The sequence below is a fragment of the Arachis ipaensis genome, chromosome B10 (genome assembly GCF_059453495.1).
Source record: "Arachis ipaensis isolate K30076 ecotype BB chromosome B10, ASM5945349v1, whole genome shotgun sequence".
Classification (NCBI taxonomy): domain Eukaryota; kingdom Viridiplantae; phylum Streptophyta; class Magnoliopsida; order Fabales; family Fabaceae; genus Arachis; species Arachis ipaensis.
Genome location: NC_142435.1, coordinates 102,301,437 through 102,329,361, shown reverse-complemented (window position 1 = coordinate 102,329,361; position 27,925 = coordinate 102,301,437). Strand labels below are relative to the sequence as shown.

General features: G+C 39.4%; 2 non-coding genes across 2 annotated transcripts; one reads left to right on the top strand and one right to left on the bottom strand.

Moving 5' to 3' along the window:
• The first annotated feature begins 2,015 nt into the window (after positions 1-2,015).
• On the top strand, positions 2,016-2,123 carry LOC148581115 (small nucleolar RNA R71). Its single transcript, XR_015897952.1, has one exon. It is a non-coding gene; the product is annotated as a small nucleolar RNA R71 (small nucleolar RNA).
• A 25,460-nt stretch (positions 2,124-27,583) lies between these two features.
• LOC148581114 (small nucleolar RNA R71) lies at positions 27,584-27,690 on the bottom strand. Its single transcript, XR_015894348.1, has one exon. It is a non-coding gene; the product is annotated as a small nucleolar RNA R71 (small nucleolar RNA).
• Positions 27,691-27,925: the final 235 nt, after the last annotated feature.

Below are 27,925 nucleotides of genomic sequence, written 5' to 3'. Positions count from 1 at the left end.
GAATGGATGCATTCCCACACTTTATAATCTCTAATCTATGCCTTCTGGACTTGAATTTGGGCCAAAAAGGGCTTCAGAAATCGCTGGGAGCATTTTCTGCAATTTCTGGTGCGTGGCCTCTGTCACGCGTCCGCGTGGGTCACGCGGTCGCGTCATTCGGAGCATTTCTTGTCACGCGGTCGTGTCAGTCATGCGGCCGTGTCATATGTGTTTTGCTTAAGGTGCGCGGTCGCGTCAGTCATGCGGCCGCGTCGCTCTTGATTCGCACTTGGCATGCGTCCGCGTCGCCCATGCGATCACGTGGATGCCAGTTTCTTTAGAAACTCCGTTTTGTGCTTTCCTTCCATCTTTGTATGTTTCCTTTTTCATCCTTTAAGTCATTCCTGCCTTAGAAGATCTGAAACTACTCAACACACTAATCACGGTATCGAATGTAAATAAAGGTAATTAAAATAATTAATTTTAAAGCATAGGAAACATGTTTTTCACATACATCACATAATAAGGAAGGGAAAGTAAAACCATGCAATTAATATGAATAAGTGGGTGTAGGATCGAATAAATCACTCAAATTAAGCACAAAATATATCATAAAATATGGGTTTACCAGTCTGCCAAGGATGATGGATTCATCTTCATCCTTCCCAGTGTCTAGGATTATGAAATTAGCAGGGATGTAAAGGCCTCAACCTTTACTAGCACGTCCTCTACTAGTCCATAAGCCTGCTTCATTGATTTGTCTGCCATCTCTAGTGAGATTCTTGCAGCTTGTACCTCAAAGATTCCCAGTTTCTCCATTACAGAGAGTGGCATGAGGTTTATCCCTGACCCCAGGTCACACAGAGCCTTCTCAAAGGTCATGGTGCCTATGGTACAAGGTATGAAGAATTTTCTGGGATCCGGTTTCTTCTGAGGTAATGTCTGCCTCATTAATACACTCAGTTCATTGGTGAACAAGGGGGGTTCATCTTCCCAAGTCTCATTACCAAACAACTTGGCATTCAGCTTCATGATTTCTCATAGATACTTAGCAACTTGCTCTTCAGTGATGTCTTCATCCTCTTCAGAGGAAGAGTATTCATCAGAGCTCATGAATGGCAGAAGAAAGTTCAATGGAATCTCTATGGTCTCTCTGTATGAGCCTCAGATTCCTTTGGTTCCTCAAAGGGAAACTCCTTTCTGTCCAGAGGACGTCCCATGAGGCTTTTCTCACTGGGACTCACGTCCTCCTCACTCTCTCCAGGTTCGGCCATATTGGTCATGGTTATGGCCTTGCACTCTCTCTTGGGGTTTTCTTCTGTATTGCTTAGGAGAGTATTGGGAGGAGTTTCAGTAATCTTCTTACTCAGCTGACCCACCTGTGCCTCCAAATTTCTAATGGAGGACCTTGTTTCATTCATGAAACTTAGTATGGTCTTGGATAGATCAGAGACCATGGTTGCCAGGCCAGAATGGTTCTATTTAGAATTCTCTGTCTATTGCTGAGAAGATGATGGAAAAGGCTTGCTATTGCTAAACCTATTTCTTCCACCATTATTATTGAAGCCTTGTTGAGGCTTCTGTTGGTCCTTCCATGAAAAATTTGGATGATTTCTCTATGAAGGATTATAGGTGTTTCCATAGGGTTCTCCCATGTAATTCACCTCTGCCATTGCAGGATTCTCAGGATCATAAGCTTCTTCTTCAGAAGATGCTTCTTTAGTACTGTTGGATGCAGCTTACAATCCATTCAGAATCTGAGAAATCATATTGACTTGCTGAGTCAATATTTTGTTCTGAGCCAATATGGCATTCAGAGTATCAATTTCAAGAACTCCCTTCTTCTGAGGTGTCCCATTGTTCACAGGATTCCTCTCAGAGGTGTACATAAACTGGTTATTTGCAACCATTTCAATGAGTTCCTGAGCTTCTGCAGGGATTTTCAGATGAAGAGATTCTCCTGCAGAATGGTCCAATGACATTTTTGACAACTCAGACAGACCATCATAGAATATACATATGATGCTCCATTCTGGAAGCATGTCAGTAGGACACCTTTTGATCAGTTTCTTATATCTTTTCCAAGCTTCATAGAAGGATTCTCCTTCCTTCTGTCTGAAGGTTTGGATTTCCACTCTAAGCTTGCTCATCTTTTGAGGTCGAAAGAATTTGGCCAGAAAAGCATTGACCAGCTTATCCCAAGAGTTCAGGCTATCCTTAGGTTGTGAATCCAACCATGTTCTAGCTCTGTCTCTTACAGCAAAAGGGAAAAGCATAAGCCTATAAACCTCGGGATCAACTCCATTGGTCTTGACAGTGTCACAGATTTGCAAGAATTCAGCTAAAAACTGATGAGGATCTTCCATTGGAAGTCCATGAAACTTACAATTCTGCTGCATTAGAGAAACCAATTGAGGCTTAAGCTCAAAATTGTTTGCTTCAATTGCAGGAAGTGAGATGCTTCTTCCATAGAAGTTAGAAGAGGGTGCAATAAAGTCACCAAGCATCTTCATTGCATCTCCACCATTGTTATTAGGTTCGGCCATGTCTCCCTCTTTTTCGAAAATTTCTGTCAGGTTCTCTCTAGAGAGCTGTGCTTTAGCTTCCCTTAGCTTCCTCTTCAGAGTCCTTTCAGGTTCAGGATCAGCTTCAACAACAATATTCTTATCCTTGTTCCTGCTCATATAAAAAAGAAGAGAACAGAAAAGAAAATATGGAATCCTCTATGTCACATTATAGAGATTCTTTATGTGAGTATAAGAAGAGAAGAATAGAAGAAGGAGAAGAGAAAAATTCGAACACAGAGAAGAAGATGGGGTTCGAATTTTGGGTGGGAGATAAGTGTTAGTAGATAAAGAAATAGAACGAGATGTGAGAGGGGGAGAGAATTCGAATTGAATTTAAAATAAAAGGAAAATGTTTTTGTTTTTATTTCAAATATTAGTTAGAATTCGAAAATTAAAAAGAGAAATAAAATTAAAATTAAAATTTGAAACAATTAGTTAATTAAAAAGAATTAAAAAAAAGGGTGAGGAGTTTTTGAAAATTAGAGAGAGAAAATTAGTTAGGTAGTTTTGAAAAAGATAAGAATCAAACAAAAAGATGAGATTAATTGAAAAAGATTTGAAAATCAATTTTGAAAAGATAAGAAGTTAGAAAAGATTTTGAAGTTGATTTTGAAAAAGATGTGATTTGAAATTTATTTTGAAAAAAAGATTTGAAAGGAAATTAAAAATATTTGATTTTTGAAAAATTAAAGTTGATTACTTGACTAACAAGAAACTAAAATATATTATTCTAAAATTTAAATATTGAACCTTTCTTAATAGGCAAGTAACAAACTTTAAAATTATTGAATCAATCACATTAATTGTTAGTAATGAATTTGAAATTATGAAATGAAATTAAGAAAAGATTTTGAAAATCATTTTTTAAAAAGTTTTCGAAAATATTAATAAAAAAGATGAGAAAGATTTGATTTTTGAAAAGGTTTTGAAAAGATAAGATTTTTAAATTGAAAATTTGACTTGACTCATAAGAAACAACTAAATTTTTAAAATTTTTTACTAAGTCAACTCAAATTTTTGAAATTTATGAGTGAAAAAAAAGGGAAAGATATTTTTTAATTTTTGAATTTTTTAATAAGGAGAGAGAAAAACATAAAAATGATGCAAAACATGAAAATTTAAGATCGAAATAAGAAATGCATGCAAGAACACTTTGAATGTCAAGATGAACACCAAGAATTTATTTTTAAAAAAATTTTTAAGAAAAGAAAGACATGCAAGACACCAAACTTAGAAATTTTTAACGTTGAGACACTAATAAATTGAAAATGCATATGAAAAACAAGGAAAGACACAACATAAAATTGCAAAGATCAAACAAAGAAGATCATCAAGAACAACTTGAAGATCGTGAAGAATAGTTCCATGCAGGTGTTCTTCGAAAATTTAAAGAAAAGTTAAAAGGATGCAATTGACACTAACTTACAATTTGACACTAGACTCAAACAAAAAACACAAAATTATTATTTTTTTTTTTGGTTTTATGATTTTATTAAATTTTTTTTTTGGATTTTCGAAAATTAATTAGGAAAAAAAATAAAGAAATTCAAAATTTCTAATAAGAATTCCAGGAATCATGCAATGTTCGTCTAAAACTCCGGTCCAGGAATTAGACATGGCTTACTAGCCAGCCAAGCTTTCAGTGAAAGCTTCGGTCCAAAACACTAGACATGGCCAATGGCCAGCCAAGCTTCAGCATACAAATCAGACATACAACAGCTGATTAGATGAGAGTCCAAGGGCTCTTGCCATGATAAGTGGAAGCCTCAGTCCAAAAATTAGACATGGATTAACAACCAGCCAGGCTTCAACATATCATGATGAAACTCTAGAATTCACTCTTAAAAATTCTGAACTCATAGAATAATTTATTTTTTTGAAAATTTTTCGAAAACAAAAATAATAAAAACAAAAAGCTTAAAATTAGAATAAAATTACCTAATCTGAGCAACAAGATGAACCGTCAGTTGTCCAAACTCGAACAATCCCCGGCAACGGTGCCAAAAACTTGGTGCACGAAATTGTGATCTCAATGGTTCCAAAAACTTAGTACACACAATCATAATCTCAATTCTTCTTCACAAATTCGCACAACTAACCAGCAAGTGCACTGGGTTGTCCAAGTAATAAACCTTACGTGAGTAAGGGTCGATCCCACGGAGATTGTCGGCTTGAAGCAAGCTATGGTCATCCTTGTAAATCTCAGTCAAGCGGATTCAAATGGTTATGGGATTTTGATAATTAAAATATAAATAAAATATAGAATAGGATGGAGATACTTATGTAATTCATTGGTGAGAATTTCAGATAAGCGTATGGAGATGCTTTGTTCTTTTTGAATCTCTGCTTTCCCACTGCCTTCATTCAATCATTCATACTCCTTTCCATGGCAAGCTGTATGTTGGGCATCACCGTCGTCAATGGCTACCTCCAGTCCTCTCAGTGAAAATGGTCCAAATGCGCTATCACCGCACGGCTAATCATCTGTGTCATGTTGAAATAGGATCCGTTGATCCTTTTGCGTCTGTCACTATGCCAAGCACTTGTGAGTTTGAAGCTCGTCACAGTCATCCCATCCCGGATCCTACTCAGAATACCACAGACAAGGTTTAGACTTTTCGGATCTCAAGAATGGCCGCCAATAATTCTAGTTTATACCACGAAGACTCTGATTTGAACCAGGAGCCCAAGAGATAAACACTCAAGCTATTGCAGATAGAACGGAAGTGGTTGTCAGGCACGCGTTCATAGGCGAGAATGATGATGAGTGTCCGATGACAAGTCATCTTAGCCTAGTTTCACTAGTCTTTTTCTTTCGTTTTCATTAGAATTATGCACTTTCTTGAGCTACAAGCAAGCCAATTAGGTAGATTTTCATGTTTCCCTTGATTGAATCAACCATGTATGAATTCATGCTATTTCATGAGGTTTTATGCTAAAATTGTTGCATATTATGATAGAATGAATATCTCATGATTATGAGCATAGCTTTGATGAGTTTGGTTGATTAATTATAGGTGAAGAAAGCTTGGAGAAAGGTTGAAGTAAGAAGGAATAGCTAGGAGTAAAGAGAAGACAATGGAATAAGTGAAATTGAACCAGGAAGCAAAAAGCTGGACCTAAAGTTAGCATCAAACTTTTTCACAAACTTTTGGTTGAAAAGTTAGCCCCAACGTTAGCCCCCTAACTTGGAGGCTAACGTTGGAACTTGAAAATCACTCCCTGGGTATCAAAAGTTTGCGCCAACGTTAGCCCCCTAACTTTGAGGCTAACGTTGGCACATGAAATTCTCCCCTGGGCACCAAAAGTTTGCGCCAACGTTAGCCTCCTAACTTTGAGGCTAACGTTGGCACATGAAATTCTCCCCTGGGCACCAAAAGTTTGCGCCAACGTTAGCCCCCTAACTTTGAGGCTAACGTTGGCTCATGAACAACACAAGGAGGAGCAAAAGTTTGCGCCAACGTTAGCCCCCTAACTTGGTGGCTAACGTTGGCGCCACAATCACACAAGGCAAGGCCAACGTTAGGGTCAAAGTTAGACCCCTAACGTTGGCACCAACGTTCATATCAGCAAATTTTGTGGGCTGCTATGAAAAGTTGGAGCAAAAGTTAGGCCCCTAACGTTTGCTCAAACTTTTGGTCCAACTTTTGCAAAACTCAAACCCGGTTCAATTGGTTCACTTTGGTTCTTCTCCAAACTTCAAGAGCAATAAACCAAGGCCTCTTTCAACCCAATTCCACCAAGAGCAAAGGCCCAACTCAAGGCTTGAAGATCATTTGAAGAAAGTGTATAAATAGGATAGAATTCAAGTTCTTCGGGGAGCTTTCTTTTGGAATTTTCATAATAGTTTTCGAAGAGCTTTTTCCGGAAGAGTTTTTCTTTTGAATTTTCATAGCTTTTGGCATAGAGTGATCTTTAATTTCTTTGTTTTCATTGCTTTCAATTTCAATTACACTTGTCTTGGATCTTGGATTGGAGAATTGAAGAAATTCTGTTTCAATCTCAATCTTTGATATCTCTGTTTCTTTACTGTTAATTGAATTTCATTTCCGGTTAATTGCTCTTCATCTATTCTCTTTGCAATTTACAATTCCCTTGCAATTGTTTTTATTGGATCTAGGAAGGCATTGAGATCTAGACTTAGTTTTCTAGTCTCTGGGTCCTGAGATCCAAATCTCCAATTTACATTCTGTTTCTTGCTTTCCATGTTCATTTACTTTTCTGCTATAAGATCCGATCCAATCCCAATTCCCTTTTACTCTTCTGTTTGATGCAATTTAACTTTTCCTTGTTTAATTTCTGCAAATCCACGTCCCAATCCCCTTTACGTTTCAAGCAATTTACATTCCTTGCACTTTAAGATTCCGCAATTTACATTTCTTGCACTCTAAGTTTCTGCCATTTAATTTCTTGTTCCTTAAGATTTAGCAATTTAATTTCCTGCTCTCTTTACTTTCATGCAATTTACATTCTGCAAATCACAAATCACCCAACCAACACTCGATTCGCTTGACTAAATCAACCACTAAACTAAAATTGCTCAATCCTTCAATCCCTGTGGGATCGACCTCACTCCCGTGAGTTTTTATTACTTGATGCGACCCGGTACACTTGCCGGTTAGATTTGTGTGTTTTGGGAGAAATTTATTTTTCACCAAAATACTCATCAAGTTTTTGGCGCCGTTGCCGGGGATTGATTAGATTGACAATGATTAAGTGAGGTGGTGATCTAGATCAAGCAGTTTTTCTTTAATTTTTGACTGACACACTAAGTGTTTGAATTTTTGTCTGAGCTAATTGAAACCTCACTTTAGCAATAGAGTGAAGTTTTCTTGGTTTATCTTGCTGAATATGATTCTCATAGCTTGATAAATAAACGAGAGAAGTGATTTTTACGTTCATTAATCTCTCAAGTTTACCAACTGTTTGACACATGGTGTCAACTAATCCTCTGACTACATTCTGGCATGAGAATATCCAATTTTCATTTGATTTGTTTGTGATTGTGCAGGTCATGGAGGAAAGGAATCCTACAGCAAGAGGAGAAAAACTGAGGCATTATGATTTCCAGCCTCCATAATCAAAGAGCAAGATGTCAAGCTAGTGACAATAAAAGAGCGCTTGTTGGGAGGCAACCCAACCCGAGGTAGTTTTCTGTTCATAACTATTTTAATAAAAAGGTTAACTAATTTTATCTATAATGCAAGAAGCTAAGTTTGGTGTTGCACACCAAAACAATCTAAGGGAGAATGAAGGATTCTAAGTTTGGTGTTCCACCAAAATCTCATCATAAAACACACTCTCACCTTCTGCATAATGCTGGCCTCAAGCATGTTGGATAAACTAGTTAACTATTCTGCTGTTTCCTAGTTTTCAATTTTATTGCTTTTGAAAAAGAAGAAAAAGAGTTTCACACATGGTTAATCTAATGCATTGGCAAGGTACTAAGTTTGGTGTTCCCACACCAAAGTAAGTACAAAAGCCCACAAATAAATCATGCAAGCTAACCATTTTTCAAGTGCTTGGGGAACCAGCAACTTTCAATATCATTGCAGAATGTCATACAAGCTTTTGGAGGTTTGAACATCATCAAAAAGGAGAAAGATGAACATGAAGGTCAGCAACAATGATGATGAGAAAAAGGAAAGCAATTGAACTCCAACAGGTTGTATTGTTAAGTGATTGTTCTACATCAAATATTGCTGTGATTTAAAGTTGGATTGTACCCTTAATTGCCCTGCCTGCATGCATAGTATAATTTCTTTCTTTATAATTCAATAAGCAAGATGTTTGATCATTCACAACATTTTCATCTTCAAAACTTGTCTGCACTCAATTTCCAAGAAATGCATCACATGAAAGTTCTTTGAAAAGAAGGATTGAGGAATTAAACAATTTTGAGGCAAGCGAAAGATTAGGAGAAGTGGTGGTTCTAGTTGTATGATTTTGTATTGAGGTTGCATGCTTGTGAAAACTTGCATGGGAGCTCATAGGCGGGACATGAAGTTCAAAGAAGTATTGTGGAGATTCTCAAAAACTTATTGATCCGAGAAGCAGCAAAGAAAACAAAAGAAAGAAAAGAAAATACAAAAGCAAAAAGAATATGGCCCAAGGCTCTGAGCATCAATTACTAGGCAGAAAAAAAAAAGAAAGAAGAAACAAAACTCAAAGAGTTGTTAGCCTAGTAAATGCTTGTGGTTGAGATGTGTCAAGGAAAGAGGCTTGAGCAAGTAAATCCTTAGGGGTGCTTCAACACCTAATACCTTAAAACCAACTGGTTTAGGAGTATTGATTGAAAGCTTATCTAAAGAGCCGCTTTGAGACATGATACTTAGAGTCGAGGCCAAAGCACAGAAACTATAAGCTGCTTCAAGGTGATTACATATAAAGAGATCTCCATGATACCATTTGGATGAAAATCCTAAGACCTACGACTCCCAATATGTAAGGACTAGTGAGCACTGAAGCCCTTGCATGAGCACATGATTTAGAGTTCACCCCACTGTACCTGATCACTTCACTCACTGGACTTTACAAGTTATTCTTCAATTCATCTTAATTGAAAGAACTTTGGAGCATAAATTTATTTCTTGCTTGGGGACAAGCAAGTTTTAAGTTTGGTGTTGTGATGACAAGTCATCTTAGCCTAGTTTCACTAGTCTTTTTCTTTCGTTTTCATTAGAATTATGCACTTTCTTGAGCTACAAGCAAGCCAATTAGGTAGATTTTTATGTTTCCCTTGATTGAATCAACCATGTATGAATTCATGCTATTTCATGAGGTTTTATGCTAAAATTGTTGCATATTATGATAGAATGAATATCTCATGATTATGAGCATAGCTTTGATGAGTTTGGTTGATTAATTATAGGTAAAGAAAGCTTGGAGAAAGGTTGAAGTAAGAAGGAATAGCTAGCAGTAAAGAGAAGACAATGGAATAAGTGAAATTGAACCAGGAAGCAAAAAGCTGGACCTAAAGTTAGCATCAAACTTTTGCACAAACTTTTGGTTGAAAAGTTAGCCCCAACGTTAGCCCCCTAACTTGGAGGCTAACGTTGGAACTTGAAAATCACTCCCTGGGTATCAAAAGTTTGCGCCAACGTTAGCCCCCTAACTTTGAGGCTAACGTTGGCACATGAAATTCTCCCCTGGGCACCAAAAGTTTGTGCCAACGTTAGCCCCCTAACTTTGAGGCTAACGTTGGCACATGAAATTCTCCCCTGGGCACCAAAAGTTTGCGCCAACGTTAGCCCCCTAACTTTGAGGCTAACGTTGGCTCATGAACAACACAAGGGGGAGCAAAAGTTTGCGCCAACGTTAGCCCCCTAACTTGGTGGCTAACGTTGGCGCCACAAGCACACATGGCAAGGCCAACGTTCATATCAGCAAATTTTGTGGGCTGCTATGAAAAGTTGGAGCAAAAGTTAGACCCCTAACTTTTGCTCAAACTTTTGGTCCAACTTTTGCAAAACTCAAACCCGGTTCAATTGGTTCACTTTGGTTCTTCTCCAAACTTCAAGAGCAATAAACCAATGCCTCTTTCAACCTAATTCCACCAAGAGCAAAGGCCCAACTCAAGGCTTGAAGATCATTTGAAGAAAGTGTATAAATAGGATAGAATTCAAGTTCTTCGGGGAGCTTTCTTTTGGAATTTTCATAATAGTTTTCGAAGAGCTTTTTCCGGAAGAGTTTTTCTTTTGAATTTTCATAGCTTTTGGCATAGAGTGATCTTTAATTTCTTTGTTTTCATTGCTTTCAATTTCAATTACACTTTTCTTGGATCTTGGATTGGAGAATTGAAGAAATTCTGTTTCAATCTCAATCTTGGATCTCTCTGTTTCTTTACTGTTAATTGAATTTTATTTCCGGTTAATTGCTCTTCATCTATTCTCTTTGCAATTTACAATTCCCTTGCAATTGTTTTTATTGGATCTAGGAAGGCATTGAGATCTAGACTTAGTTTTCTAGTCTCTGGGTCCTGAGATCCAAATCTCCAATTTACATTCTGTTTCTTGCTTTCCATGTTCATTTACTTTTCTGCTATAAGATCCGATCCAATCCCAATTCCCTTTTACTCTTCTGTTTGATACAATTTAACTTTTCCTTGTTTAATTTCTGCAAATCCACGTCCCAATCCCCTTTACGTTTCAAGCAATTTACATTCCTTGCACTTTAAGATTTCGCAATTTACATTTCTTGCACTCTAAGTTTCTGCCATTTAATTTCTTGTTCCTTAAGATTTAGCAATTTAATTTCCTGCTCTCTTTACTTTCATGCAATTTACATTCTGCAAATCACAAATCACCCAACCAACACTCGATTCGCTTGACTAAATCAACCAATAAACTAAAATTGCTCAATCCTTCAATCCCTGTGGGATCGACCTCACTTCCGTGAGTTTTTATTACTTGATGCGACCCGGTACACTTGCCGGTTAGATTTGTGTGTTTTGGGAGAAATTTATTTTTCACCAAAATACTCATCAATGTCACGGATTATCACATTAATTAGGTTGAGGTACGAGTGAATATCTTGGAATAAGAATAAGCTTGAATTGAATAGAAAAATAATAGTACTTTGCATTAATTCATGAGGAACAGCAGAGCTCCACACCTTAATCTATGGGGTGTAGAAACTCCACCATTGAAATATACATAAGTGAAAGTGGTCCAGGCATGGCCGAATGGCCAGCCCCTAAACATCTACAATATGATCTCCAGATGTAAAATAAATCACTAAAAGTAGTTTTTATACTAGACTAGTAACTAGGGTTACAGAAAATAAGTAAATGATGTAGAAATCCACTTTCGGGCCCACTTGATGTGTGCTTAGGCTGAGCATTGAGCTTTCATGTGTAGAGACTCTTTTTGGAGTTAAACGCCAGGTTGTAGCCTGTTTTTGGCATTTAACTCCAGAATAGGGCAGGAAGTTGGCGTTTGAACGACAGTTTACATCGTCAAAACTCGCGCAAAGTATGAACTATTATATATTGCTGAAAATCCTTGGATGTCTACGTTCCAACTCAATTGAGAGCGTGCCAATTGGGTTTCTGTAGCTCCAGAAAATCCATTTCAAGTGCAGGGAGGTCAGAATCCAACAGCATCTGTAGTCCTTCTTCAGCCTCTGAATCAGATTTTTGCTCAAGTCCCTCAATTTCAGCCAGAAATTACCTGAAATCACAAAAAAACACACAAACTCATAGTAAAGTCCAGAAATGTGATTTTTATTTAAAAACTAATAAAAATATACTAAAAACTAACTAAATCATACTAAAAACTATGTAAAAACAATGCCGAAAAGCGTATAAATTATCCGCTCATCATCAGGCTATTAATACCTCTCCTTCATGGACGCTTACTCAGGATACAACCAAATCCCAATGTATCAACCCGACGAAGAGAAGACATCGTTCCTAACCCCAAAGGAAAACTATTGCTATATAGTTCTGCCCTTCGGACTCAAGAACGCAGGGGCTACTACCAAAGACTGATGAACAAAGTCTTTGCCGATCACATTGGAAAGCTAATGGAAGTTTATGTAGATGACATACTGGTAAAAACACAAATTGAGGAATCGTTGTTACCCGACCTCGCTAAAGTGTTCGACACCATAAGAGAGCATGGCATGCGACTTAACCCCGCAAAGTGCACCTTTGCGGTAGAAGCTGGCAAATTCCTGGGCTTCATGCTCACCCAAAGAGGAATCGAAGCAAACCCAGATAAGTGCCGGGCTATACTTCACATGAAAAGTCCGACCTCTGTCAAAGAGGTCCAGCAGCTTAACGGAAGACTAGCAGCTCTCTCTAGATTCCTAGCTGCATCAACCTTAAGATCTCTCCCCTTCTATGCAACATTAAGGAAGGGAAAGAGGTTCGAGTGGACCCCAGAATGCGAACAAGCCTTCCAAGATTTCAAGAAAATTCTAGGGCAACCACCTGTCCTTACTCGACCTCAAAAAGGTGAAGAGCTTATACTATACCTCGCTGTAGGGAGTCGGGCAATAGCCTCAGCGTTGGTCAGAGAGGACAAAAATGGGCAACAACCCATCTACTTCATCAGTAAGGCTCTACAAGCGGCTAAACTAAACTATCAAAAGATAGAAAAGTTTGCCTACGCCCTTATATTTACTTCCCGACGACTCAGACCATACTTTCAAGCTCACAACATCAGAGTACAGACCAACCAACCCATAAAGGGGATCTCACAGAAAACAGACTTAGCTGGAAGAATCCTACAATGGGCAGTCGAGTTGTCCGAATTCGACATCAATTATGAAGCCCGGACAGCTATTAAATCCCAGTACCTGGCCGACTTCATCGCAGAGTATACTGACACCCCAGGCACCCCCACAAAGTGGAGCCTTTATGTAGATGGCTCCTCAAACAAATCCGGAAGTGGCGCATGCATCATTTTAGAGAGCGATATGGGAACCCAAATCGAGCTATCCTTAAAGTTTGAATTTGCAGCCTCAAATAATCAAGCTGAATATGAAGCGGTACTAGCTGGTTTGAGGTTTACTAGGGAAGTTGGAGCTCAATGACTTACCATCTTCAGCGACTCCTAAGTAGTCACTTCGCAGATAGAAGAGAGCTATCAAGCTAAGGATCCCACTATGAGAAAGTACCTTGACAAAACCAAAGAACAGCTTAGACAATTTAAGCGATATGATGTCCGGCATATACCCCGAGAGCAGAATGCCCGGGCTGATGCACTCTCAAAACTAGCCAGCACCAAACCAGGGGGCAATAATAGAAGCCTCATCCAAGAAACTCTCTGAAATCCATCAACCTTGGAGGAAGAGAAGATCCTAGCCATCTCAGGACAGGATCAAGGATGGATGGCTCCCATAATTAACTACCTCAAGACAGAAACACTCCCAGCAGACAAAAAGGAGGCAAAGAGGCTAGTACGAGAAGCTCAGTAATACACCATAATACAAGACGTCCTGTATAAGAGAGGAATCTCCACACCCCTCCTAAAATACGTCCCAACCTCTGCTACAAAGGAAGTTCTCGAAGAAGTCCACAGTGGCACGTGCGGTAATCACCTCGGAGCACGAGCCCTTGCTAAAAAGTTACTCCGAGCTAGTTTCTACTGACCGACCTTACAAAGGGAAGCAACAGAGTTTGTCAAGACATGCCCACCCTTCCAGAAGCACGCCAACTTCCACATAGCTCCACCCGAGGAGCTCATCTGCGTTACTTCACCCTGGCCATTCGCAAAGTGGGAGCTCGACCTCCTTGGACCCTTTCCCCAGGGGTCTGGACAAGTCAAGTTCCTCATCGTAGGCATAGACTACTTCATAAAGTGGATTGAGGCAGAGCCAGTAGCTAGTGCCACAGCCCAAAGAAGTCGGAAATTTTTATACAGAAATATTATCACAAGATTTGGGGTTGCATGCTCCATTACCACAGATAATGGTACTCAATTCGCTGACACAGGCTTTAGGAATCTGGTAGCTGATCTAAAAATCAGGCACTAGTTCACCTCTGTAGAGCATCCACAAGCCAATGGACAAGCGAAAGCTGCCAACAAAGTCATACTGGCCAGGTTGAAACGGAGGTTACAGGATGCCAAGGGAGCTTGGGCTGAAGAGCTCCCGCAAGTTCTTTGGACATATCAGACAACACCACATTAAACTACTGGAGAATTGCGATTCCGACTTGCTTACGGAATAGAGGCAATGATCCCCGTAGAGATAGAAGAACGATCTCCTAGAATGATCCTCTATAATAAAGATACTAACTCCCAGGCTCAAAGGGAAGAGCTCGACCTACTTCCAGAAGTCCGAGTAAGAGTCCAAATTAAAGAGGAAGCCCTAAAGCGTCGAATGGCTCTGAGATATAATCGGAAGGTAGTCCAGCGAAGCTTCACCACTGATGTAAGGCAGAAGTCGGCCAATTAAGAATTCAATATAGAAATAGCGTTGTGAGTATAGTTCTTAACCAGCTGAAATTCACCCATCAATTTAGAAAGGTTGTCACAAAATTAGAATAAAAATACTGGGAGTATGAATCCCAGGTCGTCTCCCAACGAGTTAACAAAAGGGTGCTATCTTATTAATCAGGAGTTTTCCGAGAAATTTGAGAGTTGAATAACAGAAAATAATTAATTGTAAATTAAAAGAGAATTATATATTTTAATTAAAAAGTCTTGACTGGGGGAATGATTAATTGGAAGTTCTATCCTTGTAGGAATTCTCTCAAGTGTAGTATAAAGAGGTTGTTATTTTCACTTAGTTAACCCTTACCAAATAAAGGAAAGTCAAGTGATTGAGCTAACTCTTATTCGTAAATCCTAGTCCTCTCCCTTGAGAAGGTCTAGCGTTAGTAAATAGAGAATTAGCCAACAACTTCTAATTTAACTAATCACTTGAGCATTCCAACTCAAGTGTCTCCTTTTAATCAACCCCCATGTCAAGTTGGGAGTCTACTCCATCAACATGGATACCATATTCGTTGTTGGGAGTAGGGAATAGAAAAGAGACATGAAAATCAAATTAATTGGAAGCAATTAAACAAATAATAAAATTTAAATGGAAAAATACCGCTTGCATTAATAAATTCTAAAAACAATCCAATTGTAACTCTAAACAAGAATTAAGAATATGGAATAATAAGGGAATAAGAAAACAAACTAGAATGGTAACTTCAACGGAGGTAATGACTCTTCAATATCCAAAGAAAGAGCATAAAACTAAGAATGTGTGAATGTAAAAGAAAACCTAGAGGAAGAGTAATTTCTCTCTAGAATTAGATCTTAAAACTAAAACTATGCTAATGAGAATATCTGTTGAGTCTCTGCATATTCCCTGGCTCTAGTCTGTGTTTCTGGGCCGGAAACTGGGTCCAAACTTGGCCCAAAATCGCCCCCAAGCATTTTCTGTTATTTCTGCAGATCACGCATGTCACGCATACACGTCAGTTATGCATACGCGTCGCTAGTTGTCTTGGCGTGTCACGCGTACGCGTCATCCACGCACACGCGTCTTCTAGCAGAACTCCAATCCACGCATACGTGTCGGACACGCGCACGCGTCGCTGCAAATTTCTCCATGTTGCGCGCTAGTTATCTCCTTAGTTTCTTGTGTTCCTTCCATTTTTGCAAGCTTCCTCTCCATTCTCTAAGCCATTCCTGCCCTATAAAGCCTGAAACACTGAACACACAGATCACGGCATCGAATGGTATAAAGGAGAATTAAAATACACAAATTAAAGACTCTAGGAAGCAAGTTTTCAACCATAGAATAACACTAGGAAGGAATTGTAAAATCATGCAAATCATATGAATAAGTGGATAAGGACTTGATAAAAACCACTCAAATGAGCACAAGATAAACCATAAAATAGTGGTTTATCAATCTCCCGACACTTAAACATTAGCATGTCCTCATGCTTAGCTCAAGGAGATTAAAAGACTAAATAAGGGAAAGTAAGACTCATGAAATGCAACCTATGTATGAATGCAACTATATGCTAAGATGAATCCGCCTACTTGGTTAAAAGTAAATAAGTTCTTCAAGACAAATATAAATCAAATTCCACTAATTCAAATTATACAGTAAAGACAAGTAAACTTGTAAGAAGACAGCTCATGAAAGCAGGGAACATAGAATCAAGCATTGAACCATCATTGATGGTGTATGTACACTCTAATCTCTCAAGTGTCTAGGGTAATCCACTCTAGTCTTCTCTAGTCATGCTTTCTAAACTTTGTTCTTCAACTAACCAATCAACAAGCATTTAATGTACCAATGCAAACATCATGAGGTCTTTTCAAGGTTGTACTGGGGCCAAGGTAAAGGTGAGGGTATATATATGGCTAAGTGAGCTATAAATTAAATCCTTGATTAACCTAAGCTCTCACCTATACATACTCTATATTCTTCTTAAATCATGCCTAGCTACCCAAAATTTCCAGTTTTGCATTACATACTCATGCATCAACTCTTCTTTTAATTTTCATCACATATGCATTGATTTTTCATTAACTTAACATTGGGGTAATTTTGTCCCCTTATTTATTTATTTAATTATTGAATATTTTTAGATTTTTTTTGAAAGCATAAAAGTAAGCATAACATTATCAATGCACATGGATTTTTAATTTTTCTGGTCTCGCATGAGTAGGTACCCAAATTCCTAATATTTTATCAATTCAACACTTCCATATTAACCCATGTTCCCACTTTTCTTTCCCACACTTAATTGATACGCAATCTCTATCTTAAGCTAACCAAAGATTCAATTTGGGATAATTAATTATTTTTCTGCTTAAGGCTACTAATGTGGTAAAATATAGAACAAATGGGGATTAAAAGGCTCAAAGTGGCTAACAAAGGTAATTAAAAAAGGATAGGGTATTTGGGATAAGTGAGATAATAGAATAATGGCCTCAATCATATACATGCATATAAATACATTAAACATTGGACATATAGGATGGAACAACATGTAGATTACAATCTTAGAAAAGAAAATACCCAAGAATAAAATATTATGGTTAAATAATGTAACCATGTAATTATGCTCAAATCTCACAGGTTGTGTGTTCTTAGCTTAAAAACCATGTTCCAATTTTTAATCTTCAAACAAGTTTTAATTCAAAAGTTTTGATTTAAATTAGTGAAGTTTTCAAAAATAGGGTCTTAAAAAGAAACTTATTATTTTTCAACCAATTAGAACATGCATGCAAACACTTATTATTATGCAATCTATCCTATCGTAACAAAAGAAAAATAGCTTATTGGTGTTAAGAAAAAAAATAACCTCCGGAAGTCAGGTACTGACCGACCTCCCCACACTTAAAGCTTGGCATCGTCCTCGGTGCCATCAGTTAGAAACAAAAGGGTGCTGGTAGCATCATCTCCACTATCGGGATTGTCATGGCTCCCTGTGCTAGTAGATGAAGTGGAGTCTGGAGTGTCTGGTTCTTCTTCAGGTGGGTGGTTGCCAATAATTAGCTCCTTGAGGTATGTAAATTGGCGCTTGTTACGGCACTCCATTCGCTTTGCCTGCCGGTCAAGCCGGTCCAACCTCTCCAGTATTTGAAGGAGCAGTTGATTTGTTGAAGTTGCTTGTGATGTGGAAGGAGAAGGAATATCTCCTGCTGGGTTTACGGTCCGGCTGATAGTGGCTACTGGAGGTCTGATGTACTTCCCATTGGGGACAATCTGATCATCCTGCGGAAGTATGGTCTTGGTGTCCCCAGCTCTGTAGGAGACTCTGGCTGCCGAGACTAGATCTGAAACCAAGGCAGGAAAGGGTAGGTTGTCCGCAATCTGTACGTGTCCCATGGGGTCCTGGAGGTGTCTTGGTAAGTTGAGAGGCTGGTCTGTAAGGACACACCAGAGAAAAACAGCCATATCTGCAGTGAAGGAGGACTCGTGAGTTCTCGAAAAGACGTAATGGGACATAATCTTTGCCCACACTCGAGCCCCCAAGGTGAGTGCTGAAGCTAATATTCCCTTAGGTCGGGATAGATGGTATTCATAGATCCATCTGCTGCCAGGTTGTGCTATAACTCTGAGGACAGCGTCCCAGTCAAATTGGTATGTCTGGCGTTTGAAAGAGGCTTCTTGGAATATGTCCAATCCTTCTGCAGTAGGAAAAAGATCTAAAGCTCGCTGAATAGCCTCTTCAGTTATGGAGACTTGCTTCTGACGGACATAAACAGACTGTAGGGTTGGCATATGAAAATTGGAGTAGAATTTAACTACCCATGAGAGATTAACCTGCTGTGGCTGTTTTCATAAGAATCCCCATTATCTGTGCTCAATGCGGGGCTCAACAAACTCAACAATGTGGGTCGGGAGGATGAGTAGGTACTCATTGTTATAGTTCCGCTCAGTCAGGATGGGGAACATCTGCTCAAAGTAGCGGTTAGTGAACCACGCAGTGTTCTTTGCTGGAAAGGCTTTCTCTTTTTCATCGACCTTGATGATCCTCTTGACTCGCTTTGTTGAGGACTTTACTGATGTTGAAGATAGTTCCGTAGCTAGTGCTATTTTTGTTCCTTTTCTTGATGGTGGTTTGGGAGTAGCTTTCTCTTTACCTTTTTTGGTGGCCATCCTGAAAAAGGAAAAGGAAAAGGAAAGTAACATGTAAAGCTAAGGGTTAAAGCAAGGAAGGGATGGTACAAGTGATAATCAATGCCAAAGTAAAGAAGGATGTCGTTAACACATGGTCGCGACTACATGTGATAAGTTCATCAATGGGAATATAGCAAGTGCATGTTATGGCAAGTAGATGCAAGATGTTTATTAGCATGCCGGCAAAGGCATGAGTGACATATATCAAGCATCAATAACTTAAATGTATTATCACTCGTAACAAACTAGCCATCACGTTTATATTAACAATTATATTCAATTAATAAAATAATGAAAGGGTTTTATGAAAAGCAGGCATTAGAGTAGAAGGATAGAATAATTAAAAATGCACAATGTCATATGGGCTTTTTCATAAACACTTAGTGTGCATGGTAGATATGTTATTGAAAGTATTAAAGTTGAACATGCAGACAACCCAAAAATAATTATTGATAATTGTCAAACAACTCCTTAATAATCCACAAGCAATTATAGAAGAAAATAATCACCCAATTAGATTTCTAACACCAAGTAAAAAGGATGTAAAAAGAAAAAGAAAGACTAAGAAAACATAGATTATGAATTTAAAAAGAAAAAAGAAGAAGGGAATATAAATTAAAGTAATAATGGAAAAGGAAAAGGGGGAAGAAGAAAAGAAAAGAACCTTGATGATGGGGATGAAGAAGGAGGGGAGAAAGTAGTAGAAAGTAAGAAAGAATAAAGGAGAAAGAAGGAAGAAGAAAGAATGATAATAGAAAGATAATTAGGATTGTGGGGGTGGGAGATTTGAAATCAGGCGCTGAGGTGGATTAGATGTGTGTCGCTTGCGACACGTACGCGTGCTTCACGCGTTCACGTGGGTTGCGCTATTTTCAAGGGACGCGTACGCGTCCTTCACGCGTACGCGTTTCCTGAATTGTGCTATTGGCGCGAGAGCAGCCTCGCGCACGCACAACTTTCTGTTTTAATATGCACATTGCCAAAATTTAGGGCGACGCGTGCGCGTCAGGGACGCGCACGTGTGAATGGCTTGAATTGGAAAAACAACGCGTGCGTGTCCAGGACGCGTACGCGTGATAGGGCTTGTGCTTCCAGCACAATTCCAGCCCCACACCTTCATAACTTTCTGGCCAAACACATTTTTACGCCAATATGTAGGGTCACGCGTACGCGTGGGTGACGCGTACGCTTGAAAGGCTGATTTTGCAATTAATGCGGACGCGTCAGGGACGCGTACGCATGGGCGTGTTTGTGCCTAAAGCACGCCTCCAGCCATGCTCCCGTGTAACTCTCTGTTTCATTCTTCTTTGTTTTGCATGCACACATGACGTGTACACGTCAACGACGCTCGCACGTCGTGTGCTTCTTTTTTTTATACAGAATACAGATGCAAATGCAGACTATATGCAAAGATTATGAGAAGAGTCACTAAGAAAAATAAAGTAGAATAAAATATAATAAAACTAAGACTGAAACGGAACGATCATACCATGGTGGGTTGTCTCCCACCTAGCACTTTGCTTTTACGTCCTTAAGTTGGACGGTCTTCAAGCTCATTCTGCTTCTGTTGTTGGGTCCTCCACGAGGAAGACCTCTAGCTCTTTGTGTTCCTTCATCTTCTCACCATGATAAAGCCTTAGGTGGTGTCCATTGACCTTGATGCAATTGGAACTTGAAGGATGGCGCAGGTGGAAGACTCCATATGGCTCTGCTTTTTCCACCCTGTAGGGACCTTCCCATCTGGATCTCAGCTTTCCTAGCATGAGTCTCAGCCTGGAGTTGTAAAGGGGAACTAGATCTCCTGGTCTGAACTCTCTTCTTTTGATATGCTTGTCATGCACAGCCTTCATCTTCTCTTTGTATAATCTGGAGTTGTCATATGCTTTGAGTCGAAGGGTCTCTAGTTCTACCAGTTGTAGCTTCCTTTCAGCACCAGCTTTCTCAAAACTCATGTTGCACTCTCTCACAGCCCAGAAAGTGTTGCGTTCCACCTCTACTGGAAGGTGGCAAGCCTTTCCGTACACTAAGCGGAAGGGGCTCATCCCAATGTGTGTTTTGTATGCTGTCCGATATGCCCAGAGCGCATCAACAAGTCTGGTGCTCCAGTCCTTCCTATGAGGCTTTACTATCTTCTCCATAATATGCTTTATTTCTCTGTTAGATACCTCTGCTTGCCCATTGGTCTGGGGATGGTATGTTGTTGCCATTTTGTGAACTATCCCATGTTTCTTCAGTAATCCTGCTATCCTCCTGTTACAGAAGTGAGTGCCTTGATCACTCAAGATTGCTCATGGTGATCCAAAGTGAAAGATAATATGGTTTATAACAAAGGAAACAAAAGTGATAGCTTCATCAGTATGTGTAGGAATTGCTTCCACCCATTTAGAAATATAATCTACAACTAATAGTATATAAATGTAACCACTAGAGTTTGAAAATGGACCCATGAAGTCAATACCGCAAACATAAAAATTTCACAGAAAAGCATAATCTGTTGGAGCATCTCATCCCTCTTGGATATATTCCCAAATCTTTGGCATGGGGGACAGGATTTACAAAAGGTAGCAGCATCCTTAGAAAGAGTAGGCCACCAGAATCCATAGTCTAAAATTTTTTTAGCTGTTCTTTGAGGGCCAAAATGTCTTCCACTCTCAGAAGAGTGGCAGGGCTCTAAAATGGACTGGAATTCTGATTGGGACACACACCTTCTAATTACCTGGTCAGCACCATACGTCCATAAATATGGGTCATCCCATATATAGTATTTAGACTCGCTTTTCAGCTTGTCCCTTTGATGCTTAGTAAAATTAAGAGGGAAAGTATGGCTAACTAGATAATTAGCTACAGGTGCATACCAAGGAACTACTTCAGATACTGCGTGCAAGCTATCAAATGGAAAAGCATCATTGATAGGAGTGGAGTCATCCTTAATGTGCTCAAGGCGACTCAAGTGGTCTGCTACTAAATTCTGGTTACCACTCCTATCCTTAATTTCTAAATCAATTTCTTGCAGCAACAGTATCCAACGTATCAACCTTGGTTTGGACTCCTTTTTAGCTAATAAATATGTTAGAGCTGCATGGTCCGAGTACACTACCACCTTACTACCAAGTAAATAGGCTCGAAATTTATCCAGAGCAAAAACAATAGCTAGAAGCTCTTTTTCAGTGGTAGTGTAATTAGATTGAGCAGCGTCTAAGGTCTTAGACGCATAAGTAATTACGAAAGGATCCTTACCTTCGTGCTGGGCCAGCGCCGCTCCTACTGCATGGTTAGAGGCATCACACATAATCTCAAAAGGCTGGCTCCAGTCTGATCCTCTCACAATTGGAGCTTGAGTCAGGGCGATTTTCAGCTTATCAAATGCTTTCATGCAATCATCACTGAACTCGAACTTAATATCTTTCTGGAACAGCCTGGATAAAGGCAATGCTACCTTACTGAAGTCCTTGATAAATCTCCGGTAGAAAACTTGCATGACCAAGGAAGGAACGAACTTTCCTCACAGAGGAGGGGTAAAGTAAACTAGAAATGACATCTACCTTTGCTGGATCTACAGAAATACCAGTATTAGAGACAACATGTCCTAGAACAATCCCTTGTTTTACCATAAAGTGACATTTTTCAAAATTTAATACAAAGTTTGAACTAACACACCTGTCTAATACTCTAGCTAAACTATCCAAGCAAAGGCTAAAGGAATCACCATATATGCCAAAATCATCCATAAAAACTTCCATACAGCTCTCGATAAGATCTGAAAAGATACTCATCATGCATCTTTGGAAAGTAGCTGGTGCATTACATAAGCCAAAAGGCATCCTTTTGTATGCATACGTTCTAAAGGGACATGTAAAAGTAGTCTTCTCCTGGTCTTCAGGAGCTATATGAATTTGAAAATAGCCTGTATAACCATCTAAAAAGCAGTAATGGGATTTACCTGACAGGCGATCAAGCATCTGATAAATAAATGGCAAGGGGTAATGATCCTTGCGAGTAGCTTGGTTGAGACGTCTGTAATCAATGCAAACTCTTCATGAATTCTGCACTCTAGTTGTCAGGAGTTCTCCATGCTCATTCTTCACTGTTGTGACTCCAGACTTCTTGGGCACCACTTGCACTAGACTGACCCATTCACTATCTGAGATGGAGTAAATGATATCTGCTTCAAGTAGCCTGGTCACTTCTTTCTTGACAACTTCTAAGATGGTGGGATTCAATCTTCTTTGGGGTTGACAGACAGGTCTTGATCCCTCTTCTAAGAATATTCTGTGCTCACAAACTTGAGGGCTGATGCCTACTATATCCGCCAAGCTCCACCCGATTGCTTTCTTGTGTTTTCTCAGCACACTGAGTAGCTGCTCCTCCTGTTGGGAAGTGAGTTCCCTTGCAATGATAACTGGGAGCTTCTGATTATCCTCAGGGTAAGTATACTTGAGGTGGGGTGGAAGGGACTTTAATTCCACTATCTGCTCATGGCTGGGCTCTGGATCATCTGGAGTTAGTGATAATGGCAAAGTGTCCTCATTGTGTTTAGAGGGTGTCCCCACACTTGGACCTTACATGTGCCTCTCTTCTACTTCTTCTTGGTGAACTGCAGCTACAGTTTCATCAATGATGTCGCACTGGAAGATGGAATGATCTTCCGGAGGGTGCTTCACAGATTCGTTCAAATTAAAACTCACTGTTCTGCCATCTATCTCAAAGGAGTAAGTTCCTGAGATGGCATCCAGCTTGAACTTTGAAGTCTTCAGGAATGGCCTTCCAAGCAGGATTGATGATGGTCTTCCTGAGTCATTAGGGGGCATTTCCATGATATAGAAGTTAATGGGAAATGTGAGCCCCTTAATGCTCATAAGCACGTCTTCAGCAATTCCAACCACTGTAATAATGCTTTTATCTTCTAACACAAAATAAGCTGCCGACCTTTTTAAGGGAAGGAGCCTCAAAGCATCGTATATAGACAAAGGCATAATACTTACGCACGCTCCTAAATCACACATGCAGTCAGAAAATATTACACCCCCAATGGTACAGTTAACCATGCATGGACCTGGATCACTACATTTTTCAGGTATACCTCCCATTAAAGTAGATATAGAACTACCTAAAGAAATAATTTCTAATTCATTAATTTTATCTTTATGTATACATAAAACCTTCAGAAACTTTGCATATTTAGGTACTTGTTGAATAACATCAAAAAGGGGAACAGTTACCTCAACCTTTTTGAAGATTTCTACCATTTTGGGATCAAGTTCCATCTACTTTCTGGACTTCCGTGCAAGGTGTGGAAATGGAACAGGAATGGTGCCACTTGCAGCTTCTATGTCCTTTGGTGCTCCATTCCTTGGTTGTGCTTCTTCTTCTTCAACCATGTCTTGTACTTCCTCTTCCTCCTCAGCATCTTCCACTTCAACTATGTCTTCAACTGGGGTGTGTTCTTGTGGGCTTGGATCCTTTTGATTTCTCTCTTGAAATGTGGTTCTGGACCTCAAAGTTATGGCATTGATGCCACCCTTGGGTTGGGTAAGGGTTGAGAAGGAATTCCATTGGAGCTTGAAGGCTGATTATTGGAACTATTCATTGATCCAATCTGTGAGGCAAGAGCTTGTACAGCAGAGGTTGGACCGTTCAAGGTGGAGCTAAGTGTGTTCTCCATGGCCTTTTGTCTTTGCTCAATAGACTGAAGCATTTCGTCATGAGAAGAAGAAGACAGGTAAGTGATCTGAGGGGCCTGCTATTGGTTGTTCTGAGGTGCTTGGGACTTTATGCCAGGGCATTTTGACCAGTTTCACTGACCTTTTCTTTATGGTTTTAAGGTAGTTTCATGCATTTTCTTAGAAAATAAGCAAGTTTTGGGTAAATAATCACTTACATCTTGATTCAAGCAAACATTGTGAATTTTACATGATTTCATGACAATTATGCATGAATTAAAGGACAAATTGAATGATGCATGTCTCACAACTTGGATTAGAGCTTTGATGCACTTTATTGCTTGATTTCAGGACAAATGAAGCAAGGAAGAACCACGTTAGTAGCCATGTTAGTCTAGCTAACATGACCACTAACGTGGAATGAAGGCTAGCTTGCAACGTTAATGAGAAAAGTGATTGCCAATAACGCCTTTGTGAGCCATCATAGCCCACGTCAGTTGCCACGTTAACTATGTTAACGTGGAAACTAACGTGGAAGAGAAGTATAACTCCAACATTAGTGGTAAAAGTAAGTGCCACTAACGTTCCAAAAGGGGCAATTGGCCATGTTAAGAGCCACGTTAACTTAGTTAATGTGAGCTCTAACGTGGAAGAAGAAAATGATGCCAACGTTAGTGACACTCACCTTTTTCACTAACGTTGGACTAAGCCCATATTGGCTACGTTAAAAGCCACATTAACCTAGATAACGTGAACTCTAACGTGGAGGGAGCAAGAATCACCAACGTTAGTGACACTCACCTTTGTCACTAACGTTGGATTGAGCCACTATGAGCCACGTTAGTTGCCACGTTAATTACATTAACGTGGAAGCTAACGTGGAGAAGAGGGATGATGATCCAATGTTAGTGACACTCACCTTTGTCACTAACGTTGGAGATGGCTATCAACACCACGTTAGAAGTCACGTTAACCTAGTTAACGTGAACTCTAACGTGGGAAGTAGGGGCGTTCTGAAGCGTTAGTGATAAAGGTAAGTGTCACTAATGCTCTCGAAGATTTGGCAAGTCTACGTTAAAGGCCACGTTAACTATTCTAACATGAACTCTAACGTAGGGAGAAAGGGGTACTCTCAACGTTTTTGAAAAAGGTAAACCCCAGTAACGTTTGCGAAGGGCCAAGGGTCAACGTTAGTGGTCACGTTAGTGCCACTAACGTTGAAGTTAACGTGGACCACTTTGGGTTAGGAACGTTAGAGAAAAAGGTGATTGTCACTAACGTTCTCAACCCCACATTTTCACTTAACGTTAACACCACTAACGCCCTAAGATAAAGTCCCTGCCTACTTCACACTTTCTCTGCAAGTAAAGTTGAGCCCACTGAAGAAGATAACTGCTTCAACTCAAGATCCAAAGGCCCATATCCAAGACTTGAAGAGCCAACTAGAAGATGAGAAGAATAGTATAAATAGGGAGAGCTTTGAACTAGAAAGGAGCTTTTTGGCATTATTAGAATTACTCTCTGTATTTTACTTTCTCTGCACTTCTAGTTTAACTTTTAGAATGTACTCTTCATATTTGCTTTCCATTCCCAGAGCTATGAACAACTAAACCCATTTCATTGGGTTAGGGAGCTTTGTTGTAATTTGATGGATCAATAGTAGTTTTCATTATTCTTCTTCTTTCTTTTCTCTTGATTTTACTAGAAAGCTTTCAATCTTCATCCAATTGAGTAGTTATCTTGGAAAAGAAGCTATTCAGACTTGGATCTCTTCTGAACCTTGAAAAAGGGATAAAGAGATCATGCTAGAAATGTTTTCTCATGTTGGACCAAATTGGGGTTTGGGCGGATATAGTGACATATAATTCTACCAATACTTTGATTTGAAAATACATGTGGTATAATCAGTGACCACACTTCATCTCTTCTCATGAGCAATTAGACCAAGGAATTGGCTATTGATCTGATTTGAGAGATTGAATTACCAAGGAATTGGAATTCAATCACTTAAGATTGCCAAGGAGATCAATGAATGCATTGATTGAGGAAGAGATGAAAATGAACTTGATCCAGAGAATGCAACATCTCTTAAGCCCAATGAATTCCCCATTTCTAATCTTACCCATTCTCTTTACTTTATGCCATTTACTTTCATGCTAAACTTCCCTTCCCTATTTAAGATTCTGGAATTTACTTCCCGTCATTTATTTTCTGCTATTTACTTTCCTGCCATTTAATTTCATGCAATTCTCAACTCACTTTCTACTTAGCTCAACTAGAACATTCTTCCAATTAAAGTTGCTTGACCAATCAATCCCTGTGGGATTCGACCTCACTCTACTGTGAGTTTTTACTTGATGACAATTCGGTATACTTGCCGAGGGAGATTTGTTAAGGGACAAGTTTCTGTGTATCAAGTTTATGGCGCCATTGCCGGGGATTGATTTTGTATCAACAATGATTAAATTGGTGGATAACTAGATTGAGCATTTGTTTTTATTTTGTTTGATTTAAGTTCATTTGAGTAATTTACTTTCTGTTTAGCTATTTTCTTCCCTTTCCCCTACCCATTTTCTTAGTTGTTTACAATTCAGTCACTAACCCACTAACTGTTTGATATATTGCATCACTCATGCTAACAGCATTTCTGTAGAAATTACTGTCTGCACCTATCCTTCTTGCTTGTGCCTTGTTGGTTGTATGACAGGTAGAAGAAGCGGGGCTTCAACTTCCTTTGATTCTGAACCTGAGAGGACCTTCCTTAGATTAAGGAGGGAAGCAAGAGAAAAGAGAGTAGTTGGTACTGAGAAAGAGGAAGAGTACTTTTAACCAGACATGGATGAGAATATAGAAAACCATCATGAAAAAGAGGCTCATAACCATGGCAGAGAAGGTCCAGCACATCAGGCTGGGCAAGAGAGAAGAGTTCTGGGTTCTTACATCAACCCAAACCCAGGAAACTGTGGGAGTAGCATCCAAAGGCCAACCATACATGCCAACAACTTTGAACTAAAGCCACAGCTCATCACCCTTGTTCAGAACAATTGTTCATTCGGAGGAAGTGTCCAAGAAGACCCCAATCAATATCTAACCACCTTCCTGAGGATATGCGATACTGTGAAGTCTAATGGTATTCATCCTGACATCTATAGACTACTTCTGTTTCCCTTCTCACTTAAGGACAAAGCATCTAAATGGCTGGAATCTTTTCCAAAGGAGAGTTTAGCAACCTGGGAAGATGTGGTGAACAAGTTCTTGGCAAGATTCTATCCTCCTCAACGGATCAACAGGTTGAGAGCTGAGGTACAAACATTCAGGCAGCAGGATGGTGAGACTCTATATGAAGCATGGGAGAGGTTTAAAGACTTGACAAGAAGATGCCCGCTAGATATGTTCAATGAATGGGTGCAGTTGCATATTTTCTATGAAGGCCTTTCGTATGAATCAAAGAAGGCAGTAGACCACTCATCCGGGGGATCTCTGAACAAGAAGAAGACCATTGAAGAAGCCATAGATGTCATTGAGACTGTAGCAGAGAATGACTACTTCTATGCTTCTGAAAGAGGCAACACTAGAGGAGTGATGGAGCTGAACAATGTGGATGCACCGCTAGCTCAAAACAAGATGATT